The sequence below is a fragment of the Impatiens glandulifera genome, chromosome 1 (genome assembly GCF_907164915.1).
Source record: "Impatiens glandulifera chromosome 1, dImpGla2.1, whole genome shotgun sequence".
Taxonomy (NCBI): domain Eukaryota; kingdom Viridiplantae; phylum Streptophyta; class Magnoliopsida; order Ericales; family Balsaminaceae; genus Impatiens; species Impatiens glandulifera.
Genome location: NC_061862.1, coordinates 141,273,177 through 141,285,085, shown reverse-complemented (window position 1 = coordinate 141,285,085; position 11,909 = coordinate 141,273,177).

Below are 11,909 nucleotides of genomic sequence, written 5' to 3'. Positions count from 1 at the left end.
AATATCAATAATTTATTATATATAACTAACTTTTAAAGTTTATAGAAAAATATCATTAATTTATTATATATAACTAATTTTTAAAGATGATTTTTTTTAATTTCTAGTAAGAATTGAATATAGAACATTTAATTTATATCAATCTAAATATCCTTGTGAAATTACTTTCATATCTTTTATAAATTATATGATGTATAAATTTATATTTATTGCCTTTTACTATAAACTATATTAATTTGAATATCAAAATATAATTAAAGAAATTTGTTTTGATATATTTAGCCCAGATTTTCTTTCTCAGAATATAGGAGAAATATGAATACAAATGAATGCTTTTTTGACTTACAAAATCACTGAAAAGTTATATATTTCTAACTTTTTAATTTCGTCTCAATAAAATTTATAAATCAATGTAACTCCTTTTAGAAAAAAATAACTATCAAAATATTTACTATATTTAAAACCAAAACCATGTTTGGGATTCATTTGGCCTGTGTTATCTCCGAGATTCGTTTGATATGATACTTATAACAATTGAGATAATATTAAATCAACATATTTGATTTGATTTGATTTGATTTCATTCATAGAATTATTTTTAAGTTAAAAAAGTGAAACTACAATAATACATCAATCTATTTAATAAAAAAATGTTTGAGTTAATATAAAAACTATTGTAACAATGTTTAAATAGAATATGTATTCAAATTAAAGAAATTTTTTATGATATGTTTTGCCTATTTGTTTTATTAATACAACATATTTGATTTCAATATTCAAAAAAATATTTAAGTAAAACTTAAACTACATTAAAACATCAATCTATTCAATATTAAAGAGAAAATGTTTGAGTTAATATCAACTATCCTAACAATGTTTAAATATATTAGGTATTTACAAACTTTTTTTTAAAAAACGTCTTATCGTTATTTCATTACAAATTCCCAGAACGGAAAAAAAACCACGAGTTTAAGAGATCATTCTAGACAGGCCTAGAATGATTTTGAAGTCGTAACATTCTGAATAAAAGCTAAAAAGCTAAAAACGTAAATGAATTATCTAATTACAATACTTTCAATTCTAGTGAGTTCCAAAACGGTAAATTCCAATTCCTGTAGATATTTTAGTTATGCTCCGTGCTTGGAATTCTTCTCCACGTTCCCGCGAGGGCGCTGCAATCCGATACAATATCTTTCCATAACTCTTCAACACTCATACGGTTCTTCCATATACCCTTGCATTCTGTTCTTGCAAAATGTTATACACCACTACTTCAAAGACGCACTTGAACACGCTTATTTCAAATCTATTTCCCTTGGTATTGAGTAGTACAGCTTCTTTGAGTTCATTCCATTCGCTCGGGAAACTGATCAACTCTAGGCTTTTATAGAATCTGTCCCAAAGCTCTGAAGCAATACAACAACTCCCGAATATATGATCTATGGTTTCTTCATTTCCTCTGCATAGAAGACAACTCGCATCCGGGATGCTCATATACTTGCTGATACGATCACGAGTGTTGAGTCTTTCCTAAAAGGCAAGCCATAAGATGAACTGGTGTCGAGGGGTAATCTTCGATGACCATAGAATATGAGCCCATTCTACTTTCTGCGCTTTTCCCGGGTTACCTCCCATATTTTCTTCGATACTAGATTCTCATTATCCTCATCTTTCCATTCATGATATCCGGTCTGTTGTGTAGTTGTATGTTACATATATGATCAAGTATCCTTTGTCCTTTTGGATTTCTTCTCAAGAGTGAGTCTCAATTCTCGTCCATAATGTCTCTAATTTTCGCTTCTGCAAAGTCCCTTCTGATACGGGTATTTTGAAACTCCTCCTTGTGGACGATAGGCTGGTTTTTGAACAAGGGGTCGTGCAAGAATAGAGTGTATTTCCCGTCCCTTAGTCGGATGTCATAAAGATCTGCAATATCGCTTCTTAGTTTAAGAATATATGATTTAAAGACCAGCTCATACCTTCATGAATTTTGTAGGTTCAGATGCTGGTTTCGTATTTCATAAACCTCGTATGCACCCATTTGATCCTTAGTGACTCCTGATTGCGCTCTAAAACTCACAGATGCTTGAAGGTGAGAGATTTGTTCTACTCGATATAGTTCTTCAATCTAATGTATCCCTCGTACTTAGGTTTGTAGAGAGTGGTTCATTTGACTTATTTTCCTCCTCTTCCGCTACTGTCCCAGATAAAGTTCCTCATCAGCGTGTCGAGATCCTTCATTAACTTCTTTGGAATGACCATCTGATGTGCCCAATAGCCAACTATGCCCATGACCACAGTTTTGATAAGTTCGATCGTCCCTGCATAAGAAAGTTTTTTCGCTGCCCAGCCAGATATTGTGTTTTTTAAATTTTCAATCAGCGGCTTGTAGTGTGAGATCTCGATCTGCTTCGCGGTTAACAGAATTCCTATGTAACTTACGGGAAAACTTTTTTCCTTGATGCCCATGATGTTGAAGATGTCCTACTTTGTTTCGTTAGGTATTTACAAACATATATTTGTATAATTGTATACAACCATTACTTATATATTGTATAAATTTATTTTAATGACAAGATTTTACTTAATCATATTTTTTTATATATATTATCATATTTATAAATTATTAGTTAATTTGTAAAAATACCTTGTCATTATAAAATCAATAAAATATATATTTTGATATTATATATATTATTATAATATTTATTCAAGTATAATAAAATAAAATATAAAGTAAAATTATTAAAAAACAAATATGGTGAAAACGGGTCTTCTTGTTGGAGTCCTCTTGTAGGACAAAACATGGAGATGGTACGCGCTTGAAGACATATATTGTATGATACAGTCATAACACATGAAACTAAGGTGTCAACAAAATTTAGGTGAAAACCTAATTTAGTTAAACATAGCTATTAGAAAAAACAATCTACTCTATTTTAGGTCTATCGTAGGGTTGCAAATGAATCAAGCCGCTCATGAGCAGTTCGTGACATGCTCGTTCAAAGTTCGACTTGAGATTGATTTTGATCGAGTTCTATTCGAGCTCGAGCCGAGCTCGAACCGAGCTTAAGCCGCTGGTTATTAAGTCACGTTTTTCAAGCTTAACACATGTACAACTATCTGCGTTCAATAATATGAAATGCTTAAGCTTAAAAATTATTTATATAAAAAAATTAATGTTAAAACAAATAACTAAATTTAACTTACTTTAAGAGTTAGATACTGATAAAAGAAATTCGAATTGTTTTTTATTAAATATTATTATATATATTTGAATTATTTAGGTGTAAATATAATAAAAATCTATTAATTATTTATAGCAAAATATTTTGATTTTTTTATATATTATAATATATTATTAATCTTGTAAATTTATTTTCTCTCAAAATTTTATATATAATATATATTAACCTTTTTTTATCTCTTCATATTATATATAAGTTCTTTATTATATATAATATATTAACATTTTTTTATCTCTTTCAATATTTTTTTATTGGAAAACGGTTAGAACCATTTCATTAAAATTTTAAAAGTGGGAGGGTAAGAAATCAAAGCTAGACAAACTCTAGCTATGATTAAGGATAACAATCAAAAGACTCTAAAAATCTGATTAGTATCATTCATACATTCTAAAAAAATAGAGTTTATAAACAGAAAAGACTATATTCAAACCTAATTATCCTAGCTTGACATTTTTGCATGCCGTCCATTTTCTTTGAGAGAACTTTTTTCCCTTTATTTTCCTTTTCCTCTACCTCTTCCCCTTATACTAACGATGAAAGGAGATTGTATTGAAGACGATGATGAGATTTTTTGTTTCTCATTTTGATTTCTCACTTTGTACAAGCCTGTTCTGATTTAGTATAAAGAATTATTTATGAGAATTTTAGGGTTTTTACCGTTATCATCTTCAACTTGAATTTATGTGTTCTTGTCTTCCTTATCTTTGGTTTTCAGCTTCCGACTTCACATTGGTTTTGGAATTTTTTTTATTGGCTTTAAAACTCTTTGTTTCAGATTTGAAATTATGGGTGTCTTCCTCTTGAGTTTCCTCAACAAAAACTTGATGTTCATATTACATTTTCATCATGATCCTTTGTAATATATCAAATTTTATTTTTCTGTTCACCTTAATTCCCTTTATTTTCTTTCCTTCACTGCTTTTTTTCCCATAATCTTTCTTGCTTTTTTCTACAACTGTTTGATCTTTGAGTTTAGCCTCCTCTATTTCCTTCTTTTTATTTTCTACTTCCTATTTTTCTGTTTTTTTCTACTTTTTTTCTTTAACTTTATCACATTTATTGTATAGGAAAGTTTTATAGAAAGCACACATAATTGGTTTTCCATTCATATGAGATCTCCATGACATTGTGCTTTCCTTTTTCTGTCAAGAACTGTCATTTTCATTGGTAGGACACTTCTATGATGCACTTCAGTGTTAATTCTAGTAAATGACAGGTGCTCCCCTCCTTCAGTTATTGGGTCCATATATAATGGTTTCCCAATTGTATATGTAAAATGACTAATTTCTTCATTGGGTCCATATATAATGGTTTCCCAATTGTATATGTAAAATGACTAATTTCTTCAGCATTCTACATGTGAGATGGAATGTTCCACAGCTTGAACCAAATATGGACTGTTTTCTTTGGGTTGTTTTGTAGATTCATCTCTTTCGACCACTTTTCCAGATTCATACAATTTGATCATATGTAAGTTTTCCCTTTCTTCAAGATTTCTTTCAGATTTGAGCGCTTTTAAACTTTAGGAAGAAGATGTCATGTATGTTTGCAAATACTTTTTAAATCCCTTTTTCTCTCCACTATTTAATTAGAGCCTCTTTGGTAGTTGTGAATGATACTCTATTTTTCCTATGAAGATTCTAACCACTACATACTCCTAGTATTCAATACATTTTTACTCTACTTTAGAAGGTAGTTTAAATTTAAAAGGAGAGTTGAGTAACTTTATCTTTGTTTGGATATCCCCAAGTAGACTTTTTCTTTATAGGCATGATTTAAGATTTCTTTTCTGCTAACTATATTCTTCCATACCTCGTTGACTTTCCATGTTGAATTATTCATGATAGCGTAAGTCTTGGATTTTGGAGACTTCATAAGATCCTTCATTGCATCAACTGACCATTTAACTATCTCCTCATATTATGCTTTCTTCAGGAAATTCTAGTCTTGAAAATAATATATGAATATTGAGTTGGACTTTTATTTGTTGAGATTTCTCTTTACTGATTTTGATTTCTCTCTTCTTAGCATGCATCAAGAGTTTGATAATCTGATTTTTAAGACCAAACATGTTATCTCTTTCATTATAATCAACTTTCTATACTCCCTCTTTATAGAAAATCTGATTTAACATTGATTTTTTCTTGTTTTTTTGGATAACTTCATCAACTATACTCTTAATCTCTTTTTGTGCAACATTTTTAATTTCTTTCAGAATAAACTCCCTTATTTCGTTAAATTTATTACTTTTGTTTTCTCTTTCACATAATGATAGAAATAGAGTAAAAAATAGGGTAATTGTAGAAACCCTAAGAGATGATCACAGATAAACTATAATCGATGGAAAATTCCAGCGGCGCTTACAAATGCAAAATAAACCCTAGACTATCAACATTTAATGATTGACTTACGCCGCAATACTATATCATGCCGCTAGTGCCGATTGTGCTATGACGCTTGGGTCTATTGTATCGCCCGTGCCGATTGTGTTGTGTCTCTGATGTTGGTCAATCCTACTTTAATCAATGGTTATTCCGATACTAATTTGATGATTTACGGTGCAAGACAAAATCGTGCCGCCGTGCAGATTGTGTCATGTGGCCTGTGTCGATCGCACTTACTTTTAAATCTCTTGAGCTTTTTTCTCTCTCTTCCGAGGAGGATGAGGTTTTTTAATCTGAGTTGAAATGTTTTAGTATATATTTAAGGGCGTCAAATTATTGGATAAATATAGGGATATAATAATTAGTATATTATATATAATATTAAAAGAGATAAAAAAAAAGATAAATGTAGGGCTATAATAATTAGTATATTATATATAATATTAAAAGAGAAAAAAAAGATAAATGTAGGGATATAATAATTAGTATATTATATATAATATTGAAATAGATAAAAAAATGTTAATATATTATATATAATATTGAAAGAGATAAAAAAATGTTAATATATTATATATAATAAAAAAAAATTAATATATATTTTAAATATAATATAAACATATAAAAAAACATTAATATATATTATAAATATTATGTTAGGAGAAAAAATACACTTACAAGATTAATAATATATTATAATATATAAAACAATCAATAGATTCTTGTTATAAATAAGTTAATAGATTTTTATCACCTAAATAATTCAAATATATATAATAATATTTAATAGCAAACATGTCGAATTTTTTTTGTCACTATGTAACTCTTATTGTAAGTTAAATTTTAGTTATTTATTTTAACATTTATTTTTTAAAATTCATAACTTTTAACTTTAAATATTTTATATTATTGAATGTAGATATAAGTTATACGTGTACTATGCTTGAAGAATGTCACTTAAAAAGATAAATATATCGAATGTTTTAAAAAATTATATAGTTTTGTATTTTTATTTTGGAATTTTAGGTTTTAGAATTTTGATTAGTAATGGTAGTTTAATATTTTTGGAATATCATGTTTTTTGAAATTTTGAATAGTTGTAATTGTTTAATTTTTTCAATATTGAATATGTTGAAAGTTTGATATTTTCATTTTGAAATTAAATTTTCGAGTTCGAGCTCAAGCTTGAGTTTGAAAATTTAATTTGAGTTCAAATTTTTCGAGTCGAGCCGAGCTTATAGGTAAATAGTCGAGTCGAGCTCGAGCTAAAATTTATAAACTCGTTCGAGTTCGAGTCGAGCTCGAGTTCAAGCTGGTTCGAGCTCGACTCAACTCATTTGAAGCCCTATCTTATGCTTTTTACATATTAATTTTTAAGTCACAAACTAAGAGGTTGTGGAAGTCGTTGTGTTGGTTAATCCAAATCCAAAAGGATTAGAGGCTCCAGTTGCGCCAAATTCGAAGGAAAGTGTGGAAGCGTATGAATTCGATGCTCCAGTTGTTCTAAAGGAAGGTGTGGAAGCGGCTAAAGATGAGGCACTAGTTGTTTCAAATCCGAAGGCAAGGGTACCACTTACTCCTAAACCAAAGGAACTAGCGGAAGAGGATGACATCGGGTTATGGTTTGAAGAAGATATAGGAAATGATGAACCGAACGACGAAGAAGATGAGGTAGTTGACGACGCAAAAGAGAATAGCGAAGAGGAGGAAGAAGAAAAAATGGAGAGAGAGGTAGTAGAATTTTATTTGAGCCCTTCATCAATGACTAAAATAACTATTGATGGAGGCAGTAAAGGAATATATTTTGTGATCAAGGATAAAATTTTGGCTCTAATATAATGTTAGAATATAGAAGGAGATTGTATTTAATGATTTCTTAATTACATAGGGTATGTCTCTTATATAGACATTAAATTAGACTTATAAGAAACCTAATATAATATAATAATATAATATCGATATTATCACAATTTATAATATTTTGATAATATTTTACAGGTATATTATATTTATATTATATCTACAATATATTATATTGATTATATTTATTAATTAATATTTAATAAATAATTGATTTGCCATTATTATAGAAAATAATGACGAAAACAAAATAGTTTATATATATATATATATTATAGTTGATGTTGAATAAACTTAAATTAATAAGTTTTTTGTTTTTTGATGTTTAATATTCCTATAGTAATAATAATGATTTAGGGTAAGTGGGATAACAAAGAGATTTAGGTGGGAGACCTATTAAATATGCATAATAATTTATTTTGTCATTTGAAGAGTCAAGCATATAAAAGTCTATGATTTATTATGAAGACATGTAAGAATCTATTTGAGATAAACAAGAAGAAATATTTTACCCTCTTGTTACCAACAAATTGGCATTAGAGTTATTGTGTGTGTGGTGAGCATGAGAGAACTTGCCAGCCTCTATAGAGAAATTCATGGTGTGCGCTAGCCGAGTGAGAAAAAAAGAGCGATCGAGAGCTTTGTGAGGTGTTTGTTGAGTGTAAATACTTGAGAGAAATGACAAGTCTAACCAATGACATCTCGCTACCGAAGTTGACAAAAGATATCAAATATGACAACTGGAATGTGTAAATGAAGGCCTTATTCGACTCCCAAGATAATTGGGATGTGTTCGAGATTGGGCATGAGACACTTGTTGGGAAAAACCCTGACAGAAACACAAAAGAAGAAAATAACTGAAAGAACACACTAACAAAATTTGATAACGGAGTTCGGCCAAAATGTTACCTATGTCTCCGAGCACTAAGGTTACCTACGTCTTCGAGCACTAAGGCTATCAATTAATAAGAAGAAGAGACACAAATATTGGGTGCAATAAACCAAAGAGGGGAACTAGTTTCTTTTATACACTAAGAAACTTCCACAACTCCCATCATCTTCCGATGTGGGATTTATTCTAATTGTAAATATAGTTTCTTTTATATACTAAGAAAATTCTTTCACTCCCATCATCTTCCGACGTGGGATTCTAATTGTGCCAAAAAAATAAATCTCCACCTTGGAACAATATCCAAATACTAATCTTCAATATTAAAAATAGCTCTTCAGGGCTTCCAATTGGCGCTCTTCAGCGCTGACTCAAACGCGGAATATGTTTACGAAATCTAAACAACGTTCAAATTTGTTTTTTTCCATGTCTTTCATCAAAAGTAACATCTCTATTGATAATGGTTTTCTTTGTATCCAAACACCAGAGGCGATATTCTTTAACTCCCGTAGTAAATCCCATAAAAAAACATTATTTCCTCGTGGATCCAAATTTGATTCAACTCCATGATAATATATTGTAGAACTAAAAATATGCAAAGAATCATAATCAGTTGTAGGTTTTCCAGACCATACCTTTAATGGAGTCTTACCACCAAGTGTAGATGATGGTAGGCGATTAACAAATGTTGAGCGTATGACACAGCTTCTGCCCAAAATTTTCTATCTAACCCAACATTAGACAACATACATCGAACTTTCTCCACCAATATCATGTTCATACGTTCCGATACTCTATTCTGTTGTGGTGTTTTCCTGACTGTGAAGTGTCGAACTATGCCACACTCTTGTCATAACTTCTGGAATGGATCATTCTTGTATTCTCCACCGTTATCAATCTGGAGAACTTTGATCTTTCTTCCCGTCTAATCTTGAACTTGAGTTTTCCATTTAAGAAAAATCTCAAACACTTCGTCTTTGTTCTTCATAGTAAACACCCAAACTCTTCTAAAAAAATCATCAATAAAAGTAACAAAATAATGTCTACCTCCAAGAGAAGGAGTCTTGGCAGGTCCCCAGACATCTGAGTGCACATAGTCCAAAATATCCTCGGTGTTATGGATAGTAGTGCCAAATTTTACTTGTTTTTGTTTTCCCAGAATACAATGTTCACAAAAATTAAAGTTACAAATTTTTGTACCTTTTAGCAATTCTTGCTTGACAAGAGTTTGTATAGATTTCTCAGCATCATGCCCCAATCGCATATGACATAGCTTTGTTGCTTCTAATTCATTACTGCTCCCAGAAGTTGATACACCTACTGTCCCATTAACTGTACTACCTTGATAGTAATACAAATTATTACTTTTCCTAATAATTTTCAACATCACTAGCGCTCTAGAGATTATCATAAGAATTACATTTTCCAATTTCACATGTAGGCCTTTTGACTCCAAGACCCCCAAACAAATGAGATTCTTTTTCATATTCGGTATGTACCGAACATCTCTCATAATTTTGGTGGATCCGTCATCATTTCTCATCTTGATTGAACCTATCCCTTTTATTTTACATGTACTAGCATCTCCCATGTAAACAACTCCACCATCTAGTTCTTTAAAGTCGAAGAACCACTTTCAAACCGATGTCATTTGATAAGTGCAGGCTGATTCCAATATCCACGCATCAGAATGTGATGTTGTGTGTGACATCAATAAAGAGTATTCTGAATCTGCATCATCTTTGTTTTCTACAACATTTGCATCTTCAGAATCTTTCTCTTTCTTCTTCAACTTTGGGCAGTTAATCTTCCAATGTCCTTTCTCACGACAGAAAGCACATTCATCTTTGGCAACTCTACTTTGAGATCTTTTTCCTTTCCCTTTTGATTTGCTTTGCTGACGGCCCTGACCATCAATTCTTACTCTGATGTACCTATTTTGTTTTTCCTTTTGTCCTGCTTTCTCAATTCATGACTATATAAAAAAGAATTTACAGCATTAAAAGAAATATTTCTCTTCCCATGAAGTAACGTTGTTTCTAAGTGTTCAAATTTATTAGGAAGGGATGATAGCAACATCAAAGCAACATCTTAATCCTCAAACTTAACATCAAGGTTTAACAGATCTACTACTAATTCATTAAACTTAGTAATATGTTCATTCATAGTAGTATTTGATTAGTAATCAAACCGGAATAATCGCTTCTTCATAAGGAGCTTATTCTAACCACTCTTCTTTATAAACTTGTCCTCCAATGTTTGCCACAATTTCTGTGCAGAAGTTTCATTCTTCGCGGCATACTTCTACTCTTTAGACAGGCACAAAAGAATTGTTCTGCACGCCAACCGATTCATGATACTCCATTCTTTTTCTTCTATACTATCTGGCTTTCCGATCTTAATATCAACATCTTGACCCTACTGAAAAAGACAAACTAGAACCTCACCTTGCCACATGCCGAAATGCCCAGTTCCATCAAAGATTTTCACCGCAAACTTCAAATTCGACATCGGTGTCCTCGTTTAGGATGACGAAGGAGTTGATGCCATCATCTTCCAATGTGGGATTTATTCCAATTGTGAATATAGTTTCTTTTATATACTAAGAAACTTCTTTCACTCCATCATCTTCCGATGTAGAATTCTAATTGTGCCAAAAACAACAGCATCAACAAACACATATGGGTATTCAAATGCCCAGATGAACGCGTTGAATGTCATTCGACTTAAAGACATGAAGACTTTGTATCAATTATACCGATCTCTTGATGAAACTGTCTTTGAGAAGATAGTCGATGCAAAATCTTCCAATGTAGCATAGGATACACTCGTAATAGAAAACAAAGGAGACAAACGGGTGAAGCAAGACCGGTTTCAAACCCTATGGGACGATTTAAAAAACATGAGAATGAAAGAGTTTGTAAGCGTATATGAGTTCACTACTCGAGTGGAGACCGTGGTGAACAAGATGAATCGGAATGGTGAAGGTATTTCATCAAACCGAGTTGTTGAAAAGATTCTAAGGTCATTGATAGATAGTTTCGAAAATATTGTGTGCGCAGTATAAACATCAAAAGATCTATCAATGCTCACTAGTGAAGAGCTCGTTGGGTTCTTAGAAACGCATGAGTAGAGAAGGAAAATAAGAAGGGGAGTCCCTTGAACAATCTCTCTAGGAAAGATGACAATAAAAGATTAGAAGGTGTTATATGTTCAAAGAACTAGAGGCAAAAAGAGAAAGAGGCAGAGGCCTATGTGGTAGAGGAAGAGAAGGACGAGAAAGTGAAAAAATCGGCCAACACTACTAGCATGGTCGAGATCAAGCTCGGGGTGGCCAGACAAACACAAACAACAATATTGAGTGTTATAACTATGGAAAATATGAGATTATTTCCAATAATTGTTACTCGATAAAATGCTACAACTGCGAAAAGTTGGATCATATTTCTAAAGATTGTAGATCCGAAAAGAAAAAAGAGAACCAACAAACTATTTTTTTGAGAAACAAGATGAAGAATTGTTGGTTGT